The sequence below is a fragment of the Neopsephotus bourkii genome, unplaced genomic scaffold (genome assembly GCF_033783945.1).
Source record: "Neopsephotus bourkii isolate Nb327-2 ecotype Australia unplaced genomic scaffold, CSIRO-AGI_Nbou_v1 NB_233, whole genome shotgun sequence".
Classification (NCBI taxonomy): domain Eukaryota; kingdom Metazoa; phylum Chordata; class Aves; order Psittaciformes; family Psittacidae; genus Neopsephotus; species Neopsephotus bourkii.
In genome coordinates this window covers 1,991,748-2,012,705 of record NW_026900743.1, presented here as the reverse complement: position 1 = coordinate 2,012,705, position 20,958 = coordinate 1,991,748, and the positions used below count along the sequence as shown (strand labels likewise).

The 20,958-nt window shown below is 40.2% G+C and overlaps 2 long non-coding RNA genes across 3 annotated transcripts in view; one reads left to right on the top strand and one right to left on the bottom strand.

The window, feature by feature from the left end:
- The window catches only part of LOC133207613 (uncharacterized), a 33,035-nt gene extending 27,712 nt beyond the window's left edge, over nt 1–5,323 (top strand). For both annotated transcript variants that reach the window (XR_009724091.1, XR_009724090.1), the window contains one exon: nt 4,982–5,323. This is a non-coding gene — a long non-coding RNA (uncharacterized LOC133207613). The remainder of the gene's footprint in view (nt 1–4,981) is intronic.
- On the bottom strand, nt 1,232–19,126 carry LOC133207614 (uncharacterized). Its single transcript, XR_009724093.1, has 3 exons — nt 19,081–19,126; nt 3,767–3,868; nt 1,232–1,880 (listed from the first exon to the last, which is right to left on the bottom strand). It is a non-coding gene; the product is annotated as an uncharacterized LOC133207614 (long non-coding RNA).
- Between the last annotated feature and the right edge of the window lie 1,832 nt (nt 19,127–20,958).

Sequence of the window (20,958 nt, the reverse complement as noted above, 5' to 3'; positions counted from 1 at the left end):
ACCAACTCTCCAATAAGGGATGCTCCTGCTGCTTGCTTGATACCAGGATAGCCTGCAGCAGGCCTCGGTGATGATACCCCAATTTAAAGGATGCTGCCAAATTTCCTTTTTTTTTTTTTTTTCCTTAGTATTCCTTCTAGCTACATTTATGAATAAGCTAAAGTGTTATCATTAAAAATAACGTTAACATGCTTATTTCTTGGCACTACTTATGCCACTCCCTTCCTTTTTCACTGGCATCAGACAAATACAATGGCCTAGATGATTTCATTGCATTTTTATGCTGCTAGCATAATGGCATTGAATTTAATAATATAGCTATGATCCCAGCTCCTTACAACAGGAAGGGAGTTCCTGGGAACTCCTTTTAAAAGGGACTTCCTACATTCGCACCCACAGCAGGCACGCGAAAGGAAGGCAGGAGGCCGTCAGCTGCTGCAGTACTTCCAGCCTCAGCTGTAAGGAGCTAGGAAGCCAGGAACACAGGAGATGAACATGAGAGGTGCTCTTCTGGCTTATGGTTTTTGGTCCACCCCCAATAGAGAAGTGGTAAGGGTAGAGGCAGAAACAGCTGAGCACTCCGAGTTCCCTTCCTCAATGCTGTGGCTGTTGTGTCCCTCAGCTTCTCCAGAGGCAAACCTGCTACTACAGGGAACATGAATTTGAGAGGATCACCTTCACCATATGGGCTGTCATATGACCACTGCCAAGCCGACAGCAGCCTCTAGGCAGAGAAACATGAATTCAGTCTCAAAAAACACATCCAGGTTAGTAAAAAGGTTAAACTGACCTCAATGGTTAATATATTAACAATACAATTATACTTCTGTGGGGAACTTTGGCCTGCTTTTTTTATGAGGATGTTCTGTCTAATCTATAATTTGTAAAAGAGAATTGTCACAGAAGGTGCAAGAGCTGCTTAGAGCCAAACTCTGCTATTTCCAGGAACAGTCTCTGATGGTTTTGAACCTGGGGAGGAGCGGCAGGGAGCATAAAATATCCAGATATCTGCTCAGAGTTGGAAACAAGAGCAAGACTCAGATTAAACCTTAGGAAGAAGCATTTTTACTGTGAGGGTTAGGAGGCCATGGCACAGGTTGCCCAGAGGATCTGTGGCTGCCCCATCCCGGGCAGTATTCAAGGCCAGGTTGGATGGGGCTTTGAGCACTCTGGTCTAGTGGAAGGTGTCTCTTCCTGTGGCAAAAGGTTGAAACTAAATGATCCTCAAGGTCTCTTTCAACCTACATCACTCTATGATTCTGTGATTTCTTTGCTTTTTTTCCTGTGTACAATAGGATACTGGAATTAAAATCAGCATTTCTAGATTTTGCTAAAGGCAACTCGGTGAATGAGCTGCTCCTGCAGACAAGAGTGTATAGTTTATACCAGTCCTGTACTTATGCAGGACACTTGTGCAGGTTTGATCAAGTGGGAGGAGGCTGCTGTTTGGATCTAGCTGCTAAGTAAGAACCTGTTTTTCAGGAGAATGATTTGGAAAGGGTAATTATGTAGGACCAGTCATTTTAGTGCATTACTTCATCATAATAATAACTGAATTAATGAGTCTAATGAGATTGAATTACTGAGTTCAGTGTGCAGCAAATTGTATGGCTTTCCCCTAGAAAATTTAAGGTTTTTCTTAATATTGTAAGTCAGCAGCACTGCCAAGGTTAAAAGTGCAGTTTCTATCATAATAAAAGTTCGAATGCTTTCAGTCATTGCTGTGTGTCTTAACAATTCCAACTCATCAGTCACATCCATTTCAAAACTGTTAGGCTAGTTTTGAGGCATCAGGTTTGAAGTGAGGCAAATAATGGGCTTATATTCACAGGTGTTGTGTTTTATGCCAGCCTTTACAAAAGCACAGGTCACCAACTGCCCTAAAACAAAAAAGGAATTTTGATTATTGGTCTTGGCAAACTAATTCAAGTGATGCAAATTATCTGAGTAATGTCAAGTTACTTTCTGATACAGTAAATCAAAACTATGATTTTAGGCTGTTGGGGCTGTTCAGCCTGGCGAAGAGAAGGCTGTGTGGAGACCTCATAGCAGCCTTCCAGTATCTGAAGGGGGCTTATAGGGATGCTGAAGAGTGACTCTTCATTAGGGACTGTAGTGATAGGACAAGAGGTAATGGGTTCAAACTTAAACAGGGGAAATTTAGATTGGATATAAGGAAGAAGTTCTTTACTGTAAAGGTGGTGAGGCACTGGAATGGGTTGCCCAGGGAAGCTGTGAATGCTCCATCCCTGGCAGTGTTCAAGGCCAGGTTGGACGAGGCCTTGGGTGATATGGTTTAGAGCGCGGTGTCCCTTTCCATGGCAGGGGGGCTGGAACTTGATGATCTTAAGGTCCTTTCCAACCCTAACTATTCTATGATTCTATGGGTGAGCAGCGTAATCTTGCTAACTAAGCAAGACCTTCATTGAGCTTAATGGGATATTATCCATCTTGTAGATTGTTAAGAATAAGGCAATTTGGGCTTTTTTGCCTCTCCAGATGCCTTTTGTTCAAGAGAAATCCTATGTTAAAAGAGCTAGATATCTTCTGGGCTTCAAGCTTCTTTGTTCAATGAATTCAAAGAATGTAGTTCTGGAAGGCACTCATTCCTGTTCTAATCAACCTAGTGCTTCTTTGGGAGCAGGCCCTTGTCTCTCTGCTGGTGCATTTTTCTGGAGTCACAATTGCCACAAAGGAGGTACAGGGTCTGACTAGGCCTGCTGGAATCCAAATGACCAGATTAAGAGAAGAAATTGAAAAATAATGCTGGTTTAACTCAATGCAGCATGATGATTAATACAAGCATGAAAAAAGTGTCTTGAAAGTGGTTTTAGTGCAATTCAAATGTGAATATATTGTAAGCAATGCTGTACTTCCCGATGGCAGTGAGAAGCTGTACCACACAAGGCTAAAATGGATGAATTAGAAAGTACTGTGTTATTGTGGTCAGGAGTGTTATGAAAGTGGTCACAAGGTTACATGACTGTGGAATGTTCACAATTCAGAGAGCATTAGGATTGGATTTATTCTTTCCAACCACCTGCTCACCGTTCGTCTAAATCCTTCTGAGGCAGGGAGTTTTGGAGCAAACCCTGTGCCATTTTTCCCTTCCTTCCCCCCCCCCCCCCCTTTTTTTTCTTTATTCTTTTTTATCTCTTTTTTCTTTCCTTTCTCCCTCTCTGTCTCTCTCTTTCTGCCAGCCCTCAGTTTCCAGGTGTCATTCCAAAAGCATGTCCTAATGTGACATTATGCTGCAATTCAAGTGCTTAAATGCCTAGTAAATGATGTATCTTGCCACCTGCTGTGGCTAATGGCAGATGGTGCAGAAACAGAAGGATGCACCTACCTCACTGTGTGATACCAACTGAAGCAGTGGGAGGGAATCCCCATGGCAATTCCTTTACAGCCTGCAGCATGAGGTTTGATTATCCCATCTCTTAAGAGATACAAATGTTACAACCATAAAATTATCCAGCTTAATATGAATATGGAGATCTTAAGGTGATGCTGTAGCAGAATAGGTATTGTGAATGAATATATAATTTAATATAGGTAAGTGCAGGCATGAGTTGTTGATTTAATGAGATGTCATTACTTCTTGTTCCTGGAGACTCGAAAAGATTGAAGTTTATTTCTGTGTGACTCAATTATCTTTTTTTTTCCTTGCCTGCACAGTAAACAGCAGTCTAACTAATGACCCTGACTCATTAGAGAATAAACAAGTGCTACCTTCTTGTCTAGTCATGTATGGTATGTAATGACCTACCTTTCAATAAAATTCCTTTAAAAGTGGTAGTTGAAATCAAGTCTTCAGTTTACAAAGCTCATTCAAGAAAATTAAAACTAGTCTTGGATAGACAATGCACATCTGAGCAAAAAGGAAAAACAAGAAGAAAAAATAGTTACTGAATGTCTGGACACATTGAATTATGTATCTTTTACAGATATTGAAGGCATGTGGTAACTAGGAGGAAACATTCTGTCTTGAGGATTTAAAAAAAGGCTATTAAAAATAAATCAAAGGGACTTTTAATATTTTGCAAAATAGTATGCAGACTGACTTCAAATCACAATACTGCAAATGATTTAAACATACTTTATACATTTGAATAGCATCGTTCTAGTCAATCAACCTTGAGAAACCACCCCATTGGTAAGCATAACTGTTAATATGATTTGACCTATTTTATCTTGACCACAGTTCTCTGTACTATAACTTATTGTATTTATCAGCAGCCCATCTTTCAGAACATTGGCAGAAAGTTCAGAGGTTTGGAGTGGAGATGCAGTTAGATTCAATAGCCCACAGGTGGAGATGGAGCTTTCTTTTGATATTATTAGGTCATTATGCATATGTTTAAGCTGGAGATTTAAATGAGGAGAGGGTCTTGAAAGTTATCAGTAGATGAGTTTCTTTAAAGAAATGCAAAATAAAATCTATTGTAATGTGTTTTCTTTGGAGCTTTATTAAAACCACTAATATGTTCTGAAAAGATGAACTGAAAGATGAAGTAGATTGTGCAGATAGTATTTTCATCTTTGGATACAGGAAATGATATTTAATTTTAATATCAGGCTGTTTCATTTTTTCATCATCATAGAGGTTTAAAATTTGAAGATAAAATCCTTTACTTTTGAAAGAACAAAGAATAGGTGTGTCAGTTATTTGTGGGTTAATATTTGTATATTTCTTCTTTTATCAGCCCTGCTGAGTTTATCCTTTTTTTATTGCACTTTATATCTTTCATGCCTTGTAGCTCTGTCTCATAAAGTTCTCTGTCATCTATTCCCAGATAAATATTACCTTGTGTACCATTACACACTTTTATGATTTTTCTTCATGAAACAGTAAATCTTGATGTATTTCTACTTTCATTTCATGCTATCTGAGCCTCTGTAATGCAATTAAATCCTTTAGTCACAGTGTTACCATGGTTTATTTAAATTATATTTTAATTTCGCTGTTCTGTTACTCTTGGAGGTCTAGAAGTCCACAGCTGATACTGGAAGGAAAGGTGACCTAGCATAGGCAAAGGTTTACAGGAATCAAAAGGAGAGAACCATGTTTGTTTTTTCCAGTTTGCCAATACTGTCTCAAGTGAACCTGCACTAGCCATTGCGGGGATCCCAGTGGAGGTAGCACATGCCTACAGATCTTCTCGACACAAACTTAACTTGAAAAGGAGGAGTCTGGGGGTAGAGGGACTGAGGAGGGCATGATCATAAATTATTTGTATGTAGCTTCACAGCAGGGTCAGGATTCCAAGAACACCATAAAATCCTGGCTTTTCTTGACTTCCAGGCATTAAAGCCTCTAAATAGTCTGTCTTCTATGTAATACATTGCATGATGTAACACCCATAAGAGTGCAGATTAGGGCATATTCTCCCTATGTTGTGGGAAACAGGAAAGGAGCAGTCAGGAAACGGGTATTTTCCTGCAGAAAAAGTGAATATGAATTCTTTCCTGTAGTTCATATGAGCACTTCGAAACATAACTTTAGCCATGTATTAGCCATCTCCCAGCAATGTCACACCTTGAGTCAGGCACCATCCTTTGCAGCATAACTGCAGTATAGCTTTCAGTGTTTCAAGACAGGAGTTTTGGACTGGTTTTTGAAAAGAGGCTTTCAGTGGCATTTCTTTGGGATCTTTTTTCCCCTTTTTTAACCAGGTAATCTGTATAGAAACTCATTCACGTATCCACAGAGAGTCTTCTCTCTAGTTAAAGCAACAGAGTGGGATGAAATGGTCAGAATTACAACATGGAAATAACAGCTATGGGCAGTCAGAGGAAATTACTAAAAACTTCAGGGGCACTCAGCTACATTCTCAAGCCTGGTGAATTAGCTTATTTTCCTGTTTATTAGCCTGATCATTGAAATGCTGTATCAAAAAAATTGCTTGGGTTTTTTTTCTCGTTAATTAGGGAGCTCCCTGAAGTTTTGCACCCGCAACAATTTTCTACTTGCTCTTTGCCAAGTAAACTATGGCCTTATGCAGCTGTAAAATGGTTGAGCTGGATATCAGCTGGAGGTAAAGTGTAGAAAGCCACATGAATGTTAGCAGTGCTCCGGCACACTGCCAGTAATGTGGTGACCATTTTGCTCCCAGGACTTAAAAGCACACTGCTAAAATTCTGTGCAAAAATTAAGTGATCAAGACTGACAATGAAAACAGATGATAAAATGACTGAAACTGTTTGCTAAGCTATGGAAAGGTTTTTGCTAACAGGTGTATGTGCATGGATTGCATAAATAGCAACATCTTTGATATGCTGAAGCTAGCAATTGCGTTATTGGTTCTTACCAGATGCAGTGGTTGTCTTTATAAAGAACACATTTGCTTGTGGTTAAAGGGTGACTTTCTAGTGAAAATAACTGACTTGCAGCTCTTTAGATCCACTAAAGGCTGTTTCTCAAGTGTAGTACAATCCTGTTTCTTAAGAGACAAAACAGCCTTTTATGCTTGGAAGCTAATTGAAACTGAAGATTAATGTCTGCAGTTTTCAAGATTTTTGTGACAGTCTTGTGTTTTAAGAAAGAGTATTGTTTCCAAAATACAAAATGTCATTAAGGTCAAAACTTCAGATTATAATGAACACCCTAAAATCTGAGTAATGAATTACAGTAAGTTAATGCTGTCACCAATAAATTGTCTAGATGAGAATAAAAGTGGAAAAAGGCCATTTCAGACCACATCTCTCCTTATGAATGCAGGCTTCTAATGCAGGCTACCTGCTTGGTCCATAGAGAGGGAAGGGTCTCGCTGTGCCTGAGCACAAAACAGGTATGTCACTGCTTCACAGTGGGAGGGCAGTTGACTTCGTAACATTAGAAGACCCCCATTTCATCCCTCCTGAGATAGCTCCATTTGCTGACTAATTTACAGGTTTTCTTCAGTGTTCTACTGGCTGCTGACAGTACTTTTTGAGAGCTCTTGCTGACTGGTGGGTGAAGGGCTCTTCTTCTCCCCTAACTGGCTGAACAGTCTTGATGGCTTTGTCCAGTGCAAGCAGCTGTGTTGCTGCTTTACCCCATTCTGAGAGGCTAATATTCACCAAGTCACTCTGTTACTGCAAGGCACCATCTCTGCCTGTGTTCTTTACCTGTTTTTGTTTTAAGTGTGAACTGGAACATGTTATCATGTTCCGTATCTCCAGCTCTTTTTTCCCTATCTTTTTTTTTTTTTAATTATTATTGCAACACAGTGCTTTGTTTGTAGATGTCTTTTTTTTTTTTTTCTTTTAAGCAAGCACACCATATAGCACTAAATCAAAATATGTCTTCAAATATCTCTATTTTACAAGCTGGGCTATTGAGCAGCATTGCAGTGATAATGGAATAGACTCCACAACTTCGTTAAAGTTGTAAAGTAGGTATGCTTTATTCAGCTGAAGATGCACGGGGGATTGGTCCTCCAAAAGTCATGTGTGCCTCAGTGTTGTTTCCCTCTACATTTATCCTCTAAAGTTACAAGGTTGCACAATACGCCTATACATATTCATATTCTATCCCCTTCGTATTATAATGACCTAGAAAGTCCTCTGCGCCTGCGCAGTGCCCCCTCTGGTCATGGGCAGGGGTCTCAAGATGAAGTAAATGAGTCTTCCTCCTGTGGGTAGGGGTCTTCAAGATGAAGTAAATGAGTCTTCCTCTTCTTGAACTTGTCACCTTTTAGTCTTTACACATATGGCCTTAGGGTTTGGTTGGTGCCCCAGCCATAAACCATCTGCTTCTTCCCGTATCCAGCGCCTGCTTTTCCTTATCAATAGCTACTTATCATTATAATCAGGTGTCTGCTTATCAATACGACCAGGTGCCTGCTTTTGCTTATCAATAGGACTTGGTGTCTTTGTTCTGCTTAGTAGGCACTTATAACAGACAATACCTTGTCTAGGCAAGTAAATTCCTCTAACACAAGTAAATTCCTCTAATGCAAGCAAATTCCTCTAACCCCCCTGTACATTGGTCAACCCTCTGCATCAGCAGAAGGATAGCTATTTGGGAAACTGCTTTAAGTAACTTTTAGTTCAGTAAATCAGAAAGCAAAGGTAGAATTAAGCTTTGCAAAAAAAGAGATTAATTTTATAAACTCAAAAGGTTCCTCAATGTAATGTTATAACCTGACTTATTTTTCTTAGTTGTCTTCAAGCAAGTCAAATGTAATCAGAAAATTCAACTCTGTAGAAAACAGAATTAGAATTGATCAGGCTTGTATTAATGAGTGAGTCAGTACTGCCTAAAGTTATGGGAAGCTCTACTTCGGTTTCATACTAATTAACAGAGCATCTGTCCCCTACCTCTCTTCACAAACAAAATCTACTTTAAACAACAACAAATTATTCCAAAGATGTGCATACTGTGTTTATTATATTTTTGAAATTACAAAATACAGCAGATGTTTCCCACTTCTGGCAGGGATAGGTAATAAATCCATTGCAATGAGGTAAGGAAGCCGGTTGTTGCAAAGGCTTAAGATGAGTTGAATTGGGAAGATTTTTGAAAGCTCTGTCATCTCACAGAAGTTCTTCAAGGATTAGGATGTTTTCTAATTACAGTTCCACCTCACTGTTACAAAGGTAAACCACCAGTTTGTATCTTTCTCTTTTCTAAAGAGTAAGATTTTGCTGATGCCTACATCAGTGGTTGCCTCACAGCAGTGACCCTGCTGGGTAAGTCCTTCTGTGCAGCATTTCTTCTGGTGACCTGAACTGGCACCTTTCTCTGTGTTTCAGTAAACTGTTAGTCTGACTGCAATGTAAAGAGCACTAGAAAGCTATAGGACCAGGCTCTTGTGTTTGAAGTGCCAGAATTATGCATTGCCAGATCCTTGTCTGTGAGATAGATAACACTTCCCAGACAGATGGCTTAGCTTTCATGTTTTGGAGAACTTCCATTCTTTGCCTTAGCTTTCTATCTGTTGTGTAAAGATACTCTAATACCTGAGTAAGGAGAGGGATCTCCTTCTCTGAAATAACCAAGATAACTCTTTTGAAGGCAAATAATGAGATTGATCAAATTAAGCTGTGGAAGCATAGTCAGCAAACTTCCTTGGTAAAACATAAACTGGTTGAAACAAAGCAAATTAAGCCCACTTCCAGAGGAAGAAACACTTACATTATACCTATGGTAACAGGGTGACCTATTGGGTTGAATGAGCAGCTATAAAATACTGTAGGATTTACTGAAATAGTATGATAGAACCTGGAATTAGTTTGAGTAGATCTTGGCACTTAGTAGCTAAATCAACTGCCCTTCCATTTAACTAAGAGTGATGTGGAGGAGAAAAAGTGAGCAACTGCACTTGGTCCAGTCACACTGTGACCCTAATGGACCCAGGGTTTGGGTCTAATCTAAGGGTAAGGGAATTTCTGGAGATTTTTTTTAAGACCCCTTACTCTATTTCTGTTATCTTCAAGTATAAAATCCTAAAGGGGATATGTGACATACTGTCATTCCTTTCCCGCCCCACATCTTCTCTGGAAAAGGACAGGAACTTGAAACTTAAGAGGTCAAAGGGAGTCACCTGTGAAAGGAACTTGCATGCCACTACAAATAGTTTCACCATATTCATAAGCCAGCATCTGTTCCTGCAAATTGGCTAATTGTGTGTGCTAGCAGATATTCACTAATTAGGTAATCAATTATCCATTTTGTGCAAACAATGAACATTTGCATGTATCAAATCAAAGGTTTTATGGACAGCTAACTCTTCCCCTAGTAATGAACATTAAGCAGGGACCATCTTAAAAACATTCGTCAACATTTCAAAGCTTCAGGGAAGTTGAATGGGGCTGAAATTCTCTCATGAATAAGCACTGTATAGTGTTACCTAACAAAGTATATATGTGGCAATATTAATATTAGAAGGTAGCAGAACATAATATAAATGATAATTAGGAGAAATGACAGCTCAGCAAAAAGGAGCGATAGCATCATTAGTGCCACTAGGGGCTTTGTGAAGGATACTCTTCACTGTACAGCTGTAGAAAAGGGAAGGGTGTAGGAACAACAGCTTCTGATTAGGTCCGATAGTTCTTTGGAAATTCAAACCATTGCCTAGACAGAACACAAACATTTTCTGATTTTCAGAAAGGTATAAGTATGTTTTTTCAAAGGGTTTTCAGGTAGCCATCACAGGTGCTTTTTGAAAACAGGACTTAAGCTTGATTCCATAACCATTCTTTTACCTTCTCTCCATATTGTGCTGGGACAATCACTCTAGAGTGACAAGCTGCTAGCCCTGAAGGCTTTTTAAAATAAATTCAAACCTAAAAAATAATGAACTGTACTTTGTGGAATAGACGATACAATTCCAGATATCTCTCATTTAGCATTTCTTTCTGCCTCTTGCATGACGATTTTGTCTGCTTTGTAGGGATGATGTCAGTTTTGTCCATGCTCATAAAACAGCTTTCTATGCTCTGAGGCAATTACAAGAGAGGAAGCAATAATAAAAAGCAACATATGAAGTTGAAAGTTGTTCTTACTTTCTAGCCAATAGCATGTTGGTAACTTTTAAGGCATAACTCTAGTACCTTTATTCACCACATCAAAGTTGAATAAAAGTTTTAATGTATGTCGTGGTTTAAACCCAGCCAGACAGCTCCTTCACTCACTCCCAGTGAGTGGTGCCGGGCTGGAAGCAGTCGAGGCCCACATCCCCCCACTGGAGGCTCTCCCCTTCCCTGCTCCTGGAGGGATGGGGAGGAGAATCGAAAGAATGCAACTCCCACGGGTTGAGATAAGAACAGTCCAGCAACCAGGGTACAACACAAATCACCACTGCTACCACCAACGACAACAATGATAAGAGAAAATAACAAGGGAAGAGAATATGATAGCACCCACCAAAAAACGAGTGCGACGCAGAAGCCTAGTGTCCTTCCGGGTAACTCCCAGTTATCCCCCTCCGGGCATGACGTGCTGTGGTATGGAATACCTCTTTGGCTAGCTTGGGTCAGGTGTCCTGTCTCTGCTTCCTCCCGGCTTCCCCTCCTCCCTGGCAGAGCATGAGACTCACAAAGTCCTTGGTCAGGGTAAACAGTATTTAGCAACAACTGAAAACATTGGTGTTATCAACACTGTTCCCAGGCTGAAAGTCAAAACAGAACGCTGCACCAGCTACTAAGAAGGAGAAACATTTACTGCTACTGCTAAACACAGGACAATGTATTTTATTTGGGTATAGAACTTCCAGTATTTCCTTCACTTTATATTAAAAAAAATAATTCTCTGTGTACCTCAGAGTCTGTAGACAATGCTCGTCAATCATGGGAGTCAATCTTGTCAGCAGGTACTCTGTGTCCAGTGCAAGAAAAATAAAAGGCTGTAACTGAAATCCCAAATCCCAGCAGCTCTCAGCTACGGAAAGAAGGTTCTACTTGGATTCAATGTAACAAGTCTCTTTTTCTTTATCTGGGAGAGCGGTGACTGTTCTTGTGGGCACTTAGAAGCCATGGAGAAAACAAAGCTTGGCTCAGGCCACCTACAACCTCGGGGCTTTGCAGCCTTTTGAGTTGAAAGGATTCAGCCTTTTTAGCCTTAAAAAGCGGCTGAATACCCAACTCTTTATTCCTCAACTCTGCTTTTGGTTTTGTTTTCCTTTGATTTTTAAATTGTCTAGAAAAATCCAAAACTACAACTCCTCCCCCCAACTTCCCCCACTTGTTTTTAAGTTCTAGAAACTTATGCTGAAAAATAATTTGGTTTCTCAATGCAGAGGTTAGATTAAAAATAAAATTTATATTATTAGTTCCTTTATAAACATGTTTGTGGCATATGAGTTTCTCTGGCTTTTAAATATGTAAATATGCATCAGACATGGCATAAAAGAAATAATATCCTCATTGAAGCTACAGGTAACTTTGCTTTCAACCTCGAGGATAAGAATTGGGCTGTTTGCTCTTTATTTGGTTTTATAAATTCTCTTTTTGACCGTTTTCCTAAAGTTCAGATAATGCTACTGATTTCAACTCTAGCCCTTGCAGCCAGGATTTTGTGTAAGAGAGCCAGTTACTCCCATGTTTCCTCTTAGCTACACCTACCCTTTCATTAGATGCTGAGACTTTATTGCTTCATTTAAAAACAAACAAACAAAAACTTTAAACTCTGAGCTGAATAAAATATTAAAAATAAAACCCCATCAGATGTTTCAATAGCAAGGAAAGGAAAATCCCTAAGGTGTCTGAAGACCCAGTCGTATGAATAAACATGTAGTTATTTCCTCCTAAGGGGTTTTAGAAGATACATAGTTCTGCAGCTATTCCTGCTGTGCAGTTTTTATTATGATTTATCTTCTGGTAAAGCTTATGTGATACCAGTTTAAAGAACGACAGTGCTCTGTGTGATAGTAGAGTGTCTTTGAAGACTTCCACAACAAAATAGTTTTCTATTCTACAAACTCTAAAAATGTGCTAAATATTTTATATCCAAATGTGTCCAAAATAACCCTATGTAGACCATTCTGTACCGTATGGAGTTCATGCTGTATCACTGGTCAAGACAGCTTAGGCAACATGATGTCTTTTCATGTTGTATTAGAATAATGCTGTATTGAAATATTATGAAATTAGTATTTGTGGATGCTAGGCAATGTTCCAGACAAGTAGAAAATTGCCATCTTTTGTAAAAAAAAAACCCCAAACAAACAAAAAAACCCCAACACAGTAAAATTGATGATAAAGAGCAAAAAGAAAACTCACTCTAAGAAATAATTCCTATCTTTGACAGGTGCAGCATCTCTTGATCCTGTCCCTTGGAACAGTGATGTTTCCATTTATCTGAGCCAAAATCACAGCGAGATGCAGCCTGTGTTTTGCCATACCTGAGCAATCCAACACAGAAAAGGACATACGAACTTTAAAATTGAAAATTATGTTGTTTAGATTGTAATGCATTAAAAAAAGACCACTTCTAGTGATCAAGGTCAGTTTGTGTGTGCTAGTCACAGGATGACCTGGTACCTGTTTCTGTGAATGAAAAGACCCCATAAACCTTTATGTTTAATCAGATCCTATAAATCTATTGTGTAAAACATATGCTACTTGTATAGTGTCTGCATAGATACCATGCATTTGTTCCACTTCAAAAAACTCAGTACAACTTTATGGCTAAAAATTGAAACAATTGAAAGCCCGGGAGAGCTTTTCTCATCATGCTGCTTCTACTCCCAAGGCCACTGTATGTCTTGAAGTAGGATTATCTACATGTTTCCGAAGGGATGATGAGAGTAATGAGCAATTAGTCCACAGTGGGCCAGCTTTTCATGAAAGATGCTTCCTTCTTTGTATATTCTGCTTTCTTTAACAGAAACTGACTTTTATGTTTGGAATTGCCAGGTCCCTGGAGTTTCTCTTGTCTCCAAACTATACTGGGGGAAAAAAAAGAAAAAAAAGAATGTTTCACTAAATTATCTTTTGTCAGTTTAATTCTAGTGTAAACATCATTACTGGCAGGAAAATACTCTAGTTAACTAATGTTAAGAAGGTTCATTATTATTAATAAAGCTAATATCCAACTGGGGTTCCATATAGGCATTACAAGTGTAATAAGGGTGTCCAGTAAAGGTTCTTGTTTTCATAAGTCAGCTTTAATAATGCTCAAACTGACATGCTTTTGTTTGGTATATATAGGATGAGCAGTGACAGAGTTCTGACTTTCCAGGTAGGTATTTGTGACAGATAAAGCAGAGTCCAGTGCAGGTGGTGTTCCAGGGGTGTGAATCCAAGATTGGAATGTTCCTCTCACAGTTGTGCTGAAGTGTGTACCTGGTGCTAAAAGCAGGAGAGAGATGGGTTAAAATATTGACATTTGCTTTGGATGAAACAAAGTATTTTTTATAGATGATCAGGGATATATATCCCTTTGTAAAAATACATCAAGTTTTCATGAAAGTAATAACATTTCTGTAATAGTTTAACAAATCTGACAGTAATTCACATTTCATAAAGAACTATGTACATTGCCTAAAAATATGTATACATACAAGAGCTCTCATGTTTTGAAAGTAGTTGCTAATAAAATACTGTACATGAAAAAAAAAAGATTCAGTGGCTCTCCTTAGTTATGCCTAGATTAGCTGCAACTTGGAGACTCAGAGAGAGGAATGAATGGACAATATGCTATACTGCAACAATGCAGTCTTCTGCATTGCGATTTCAATGCTCCATGTACCCTACCCCTAAAAGATAGGGTAGACTTTGACCTGTCCTACCTCATGACTGACAATTGAGACTCCTACAGGCCTGCTGCAACAGCTGTATGTTGTCCTGTCCTGTTCATAGGAAAGTATCCAAAATATTATGAGTGAAAGTGGACTCTTCATTAGGGACTGTAGTGATAGGACAAGGGGTAAGGGGTTCAAATTTAAACAGGGGAATTTCAGGTTTAGATATAAGGAAGAAGTTCTTTACTGTAAGGATGGTGAGGCACTGGAATGGGTTGCCCAGGGAAGCTGTGAATGCTCCATCCCTGGCAGTGTTCAAGGCCAGGTTGAACAGAGCCTTGGGTGACATGGTTTAGTGTGAGGTGTCCCTGCCCATGGCAGGGGGGATGGAACTTGATGATCTTAAGGTCCTTTCCATCCAAACCATTCAATGATTCTATAATACTAAGATTTCCTTCAAGAGACCACATGTGCTTATTGGTATGGCAAGCACAGAGGAACACAGGTATGAATTGAAGTGGATGCTCATAACTTTATTTCCTCTTTCAGTTTCTTAAAGCATAAAGTGTTAGAATGGTCCTATTAACCTCATTGATCTGAATAAAATTTTCACTGCTTGTTGCGCAGAGCTTTTAACTGCAGAGCATGCAGGCCTGAGGCAAAATAAATTTACCTGAGAAGCTGAATCCCCATGTGCATAAAAAAAAAATAAAAAGTTAGCTAGTTCTGCCCTGAAAACACTTTCTTGCTTTAGTTACATGCATATAATTATCATCTTCTGGCAGCTACTTTGCACACCCCATCACTGTTCCGCCCTTGCGTCCACCCCTTTCTTGGGCAACATGATTTCAGGTTCTTCTTTGCCCCTTTCCCTCCAGGTACAATCCAGTATTTCCTCCTGTTCCTACAAAGCTTTCCAGATTTCTGAGTCTTGACCACTGGAAATATTTATTGCTTTGAACTTCATAGTATTGCTGGAGTTAGTGGTAGAGATAAAATATCATGGTATCTCTACAAAAAGTAATCCTTTATGGTATGGTAGAACTTTTCTCAATGAGCAATTTATATTCCAGTACTTTCAAGTGTTCAGTTTTTAGGGGATACACAGAAAAATGGATTTGAACGGGAACGTACAAATGCTTCCATTCAAGCATATTTTTTATAATCTATCTCTAGTAGATCAAATGCACTGCTAACAATTCAACTGATGTTCTAGGAAAATTCTTCAGCAATAGCCTTTTCAAGGATGTAAATCTGTTGGGAAAACTAACAAGTGGAAGGTATTATAATCTGGATATCTCAGATGTGACACAAGAGAGTTTTGTTTCTGTGGCAAAACCAGAGTTATCCCTAAATAGATGGAAAATTAGGTATTCTTTTGTGTTTCTTCTGTTCTAGAATGTGTGGCCAAAGTATCAAGGCAATGGCTTCAAACTACTCTATTGCTTGTTCTTGTAGGGAATAGTTCTTGAATTAAAAAGTTAGTAGTTTTCTTTTACTTTGTTTTGGGAATAACATTTCAAATAAGGAAGGAAAAATAATTAGAACTTCTTTCTTATTTTAAGGGAAACCTAGAAGACGGTGGTTTGGAAAACAGCAGGTAAGCTCTGTGTTGCATCATAGGTGAGGGCAATATTTGCACTTCATCATTTCTGCCTTAAAAGTTTCACTGTAATCAGTGGTATAGTTGTGTGTGCTGTCCATGGTTACACAGTGCTGGAAAATTAAGGCTTTCTACATAGACTGTAGGGTCTGCTGTGCTAGTGCTTTCTTGGGTAGATTTCTGCCCACTGAATAACTAATTAATATCACATAAGGCATAGAATATGTAAAATAGTGACAAGTCAGTCAATTTATCACAGCTTTGCTGAACTGAGGCAAAAGCTTCTCTTATCCCACTCCAATTTGTTGAATTGTTTAGCTCCTTCACTATGAACATGTATTTTCTCTTGTCAAGTCCCTGAGGGGAGATTTTTTTCCCTTGTATCTTTTGAATCATTACAAAGCCTCTGAAAGATTTCACAAGTTCTTAACAGATTTAAGGAGAATTTTTTTTTCCTGTTTCTTAAACACTCCCAGAGCACTGAAGCCAAGTTCTTTTCAATTCTCATACTTGATTTGCTCTAAAGGGCCTGAATAAGCCCACACAAAACAAATTCCAAACACACCTTGCAAGGTTGCTAGATTTGTTTAGAATGTGGTGGTGATTTTTTCATTATAGCCAAATATTATATTTCAGATATGGTATATCTGGTATATGCCTGCTTGTTCCTGGTGTGAAATGGGCATTCCTTAAAACATGACTGCATAAGACTATATGCCTTATAAGGTATATATGTATTTTTAATAGGATATATACATCCTATATATATCTCAGTATGTAGAGAGAAAGAGCACAGAATTTGTGTAATGGAGAAATGGAGAATAAGTTTTACTTTATAATACTTTATAATATCAAATTCAGTGAGAATTATTAAAAAGGGATAGGGAAGAGTACTGAATTTGTTAAGAGTGATATTTCTGAGAGATCTGAAGAAAAGAAGGCTGAGGTAAAAGATCTTACTGCCATCTTCAACTACTGAGGAAGTGCTCACAGGGAAGGCAGAACCAGAGAGTGGCAACAGACACAGCTGCAGCAAGGGAAATTCTTATTAGGAAAACCCAAAGCATTCTCTACAATAAGCAGTAGTCAGAATGGAACAGTTTCCCCAGAAAAGTTGGAATCTTCATTCTGGGGATTTTTGACACTTGGCTGGACAAGATGCTGAGGAAGCTGATCTGACTTTGAAGTTGCATAGCCTTGAGCAGGGGGCTGAAATAGATCAGCTCTAAAGGTCTTCCCCAAGCTAAAGTATTCTGATTGTATATCACGATATTTCTAATTCATAACAATGGCCTGGTTCTCCACTTGAAGTGTTATTTTGACCTTTTGATTTTAAAAATAAATAATTTAAGCCTGATTTTCCACCAAAGTTAGAAAAGATGATACTCGTGTGCAAGACTGTTTCTGCATCAGATACTGAAGGAGTTTGAAGATGGCTAAAGGTACAGTCCTCAGCAAATCCAAAAGCTGACAGTAATTTAAACAGGAACAAAACAGCAGCACTTTTGATATTTTGTACATTGCTTTTCTTAAAACTAATAAAAATAACATGAATTTTTCTAAATAAGTTTTTAATTATTAAAATTAAAATGGTTAGCATAGTAAGCAGTTTACACATATGAGGTTAACATTTGACTGTTTTTTTAATAACTATTGTAAACTGTTTTGAACTGTGGTCACTTTCATGTGCTAGAATAGGTGCTATTACTGAATTTATAGAGCAGGTTTCTGCAAAACTACGAATGTCACTCTAGATTGATCACATTATTGCAGATATGCAAACAAGCTCACAATTACTGAGTCATAGATCTTGGTGCAAAGCTTATATTTATATAAGCACTTGACATATTAATCAATGTGATACCATGAAAGATTGACTCAAGTTGCCCATATCATAACTTATTTTTGCTGTGTGAAGAAAACTTAGCGAAGACTAATGAAAAGAGGTCTACTCTCCACTTGGAACATTTAGATCCTGCAGAATGGCTAATGTTCTTTTACAACCAGTGACTAAAAGTGGTGCTGATTCACTGCTTCCCTCAATGCACATGAAAACAAGACTGAAAAATAAGTACTTTGCTGCAGTATTTGCTGCAAGTAAAGATAAATGTACCAGAGATATCATGACACACCTATTAACTTGCAACTTTGCATGTGTATTTCAGAAAGGGCATTAAAGCAGTGATTTGCGTACTTGTGTAGTTTGCCTGGCTGAAAGGTATCTGTGAAAAATCTTGCTTCTTTTTCATGTTTGAAGTTTCTGATATCCAGGAAGGAAAACCCTGTACTTTCATCATTGAGAACTGTACCAGTGATTGGAAACGCTCTTTCGTAATACAGAGTGAATATTCATCTTCCTAAGAAACACTTCTCTTTAAGCAAATGTATGAGATTCTGTCACTGGTTCTTTAATAATTCCAGAAGTTGAGTGATTTACGCCAGACCTGGAGAGTGCTCTGTTTGCCTGCCATCTGTCCCAGCTAATCTCCGAATTCCATCTACGAATGCGGATGACTTACAACTTCCCTGATTAACGGCATCTATCATTTTCTTCGTAACGGAGCACAATTAATCTCGCCGGGTCCCAGGGGTCCGCCGCAGTAATAGGTTTGGGGAGAGAAGCAGCCCGCGAAAGTCCTTTTGGGAATAACGCCCTTTTTGTCCTTTTTAATTATTTTTTTTCAGCTCCTTTTTCTTTTCCTTCTTTCTCTTTCACTTACACTGCACACCCCCCCCCCCCCCCCCCTTTTCCTTGTTTCACACCCCTGAGGCCAGCGCTAGGAGTTCCCTGACCACACTCTTTCCGTGCGCCTAGGCGCAGTGCCTCTCCACCCTCCGTCTCTCCGTCCGTCCGTCCGTCCGTGGTAAGTTCGGATCGGGGCGGGGGGCAGGTGCCCGCTCGGGCCGGGAGGAGGAGTAAGAGGAGCCGCGGCCGCAGCTGCATTGCGGATGTAGCCGCTGGCTGGTGGGGAGGGGCGGCAGCGTGATGCTGGGGGGGGGGCGGTGCGGGGCACCAGCGGGCGCGGAGCCTGCGCCCCGCAACGAGAGGGAGCGGAGGATAGAAGGAGGGAGGTGCTGGTGCTGCCGCTGCGGCCCGGCGCGGCGCGGCGCGGCGCGGGAAGGGGAGGGGAGCGGAGCGGAGCGGAGCGGAGCAGAGCAGAGCGGTGACTGCTGACGGGGCAACGCGCAGTGCTGCCCTGCCGCTTTACGGCGCGTCTGCCTCGGGCTCACCCTACGCGGGCGCGGAAGAATACAGGACGACTTCGCAGTGACGGGAACTTGTGGCAGGTCCCGGAGCCGGGCTCTCACCTGCGCTTCCGTGCGCTTCTTCCTCTGCCGGCGCTCGGTGCGGTGCAGTGCGGGTCCGGGGTGCGAGCGAGCCGAGTTGTTCTGTAAGTCGGTGGGGTTTGTAGTGCAGTGGAGTGCAGAGGGAATCGGGTGTTGAGCTGGTAAAAGTGCTCGGGAATTTTCTTGCTGTTGTGGAGGGTCTAACAGCGGCTGCTTAGCTGCGGTTACACTCTTGGGGCGGAGGGGTGAAGCGAGCTAGCATGACATGAAGCCATGTCTATAAAAAGCAAAGACTAGGCTGGGCGCAAAGAAGCCGTCAGGAGAGGGTTGGTTTGCCAGGCCGCCCTGACCGACGCTTCGCCTTGGGAGTGAAGCTGTCAAATTGCTTCGTGAAAGCAAATAATTGCTGTCTCCGAAAGACATGAGATTAAAAAAAAAGTCTCGTTTGGCAGGGTAATATGTGCGTGTTTCAGGAGTTGGGATGCAGTTGCTGCCTTTTTGTATTGCCAGAAGTACAACTCTGTGCCTGGGGGCGTTCAGTCCGGTTCCTCACACCGTTACGGGGGGGTTTGTAATAGGACTGGGGAAGGTGCTGCGAGAGAAGTGAAAAGAGCAGAGGAGGTGGGGCAGGCTTGCATCTCATATGTTGGGAGTTCTGGGGGACTCTAGAACTGCCAAAAAGAAAGTAAAGAAAAAGGTATAATTAAACTAACTGAATAAGTCAGTGCTGTTGGCATAAAGTTAAATTCAAATTGATGCTGTTTTCTTCTAATAACTGGAGTCGAATGTAAGTCTGTGGTAATATGGAGGCTGAAAAATTAGTTCTGGGTTATGGATGTGGTTTTGTGTGTAGTAAGTGCTATTTTAATGTGTAACACAGGTTGGGATGCTTAATTCTAGGTTAAAATTTCTGACGTGGCTACATTTATCAGCTTATAAATCAGCACTGAGTTTGGAGCTGCCCTGCCAAAAGCTCTTTTAGCAGACTCTGGTATTTCATTAAAAATGCCCACTTTATCAGGTCATCTTTAGTTTTAGTGCTTGTCACAAAACTTATGAAGACTATTTCCCATTTATGTGTAAGTCACAGGACCTATCCTGGCCTTTCATAACTATACTCCTCTTTTCCTAAGATACTATTGAGAAAGCCTTTAATTCTGAAAGGTCTCTTGGAGGGCATCTGGAAGACAGTGAGACAAATGTTACCAAAGTTGCTTGAGAACAGCATGCTGTGCTTTGGGATAAGGTGATTTTTAGGAACACCTTGTCCACAATGTATTACTGTTTTGGCCCTAGTATTGACTTTATTTTGGAGTGACTTGGTTTCTTGGTTAAGGTCACTGGTATAATACAAGATAATACATAGAATCAACTAGGTTGGAAGAGACCTCTTAGATCATCAAGTCCAACTCTTACCCCAGCACTGCCAAGGCTACCCATGACACTGAGGGCCTTGTCTACAGAGTGTGTGAACACTTCAGGGATGGTGACTCCAGCCAGCACTGCTCTGGGCAGCCTGTTCCAATGCCTGGGCATCCTTTGGTGAAGGAACTAATCCTCATCTCCATCTAAACCTCCCCTGGTGCAGCTTGAGGCTGTTTGGGAGCAGAGACCAGCCCCCTCCTGGCTTCATCCTCCTGTATAATTTATGACTTCTTTTCTAAAATTAAGATTTATGTGACTGGGTAATTTTGTTTGACCTGTTCTGACTTGAGATTCAGCAGGACTATAGAGATGTTTCTTTTTCTTACCTGAAGTTACCAGAAGTTTCACTGTTTTTATGGCACCACTCTGCAGTAATGCAGGTTTTCTGGTGAGATGGCATGTGCTCTGCTTTGCCCCTTGGAAAGGATTGAGGCTTAATGTTGTCCATGACTAGTCTTTGTAAACTGAGGAATT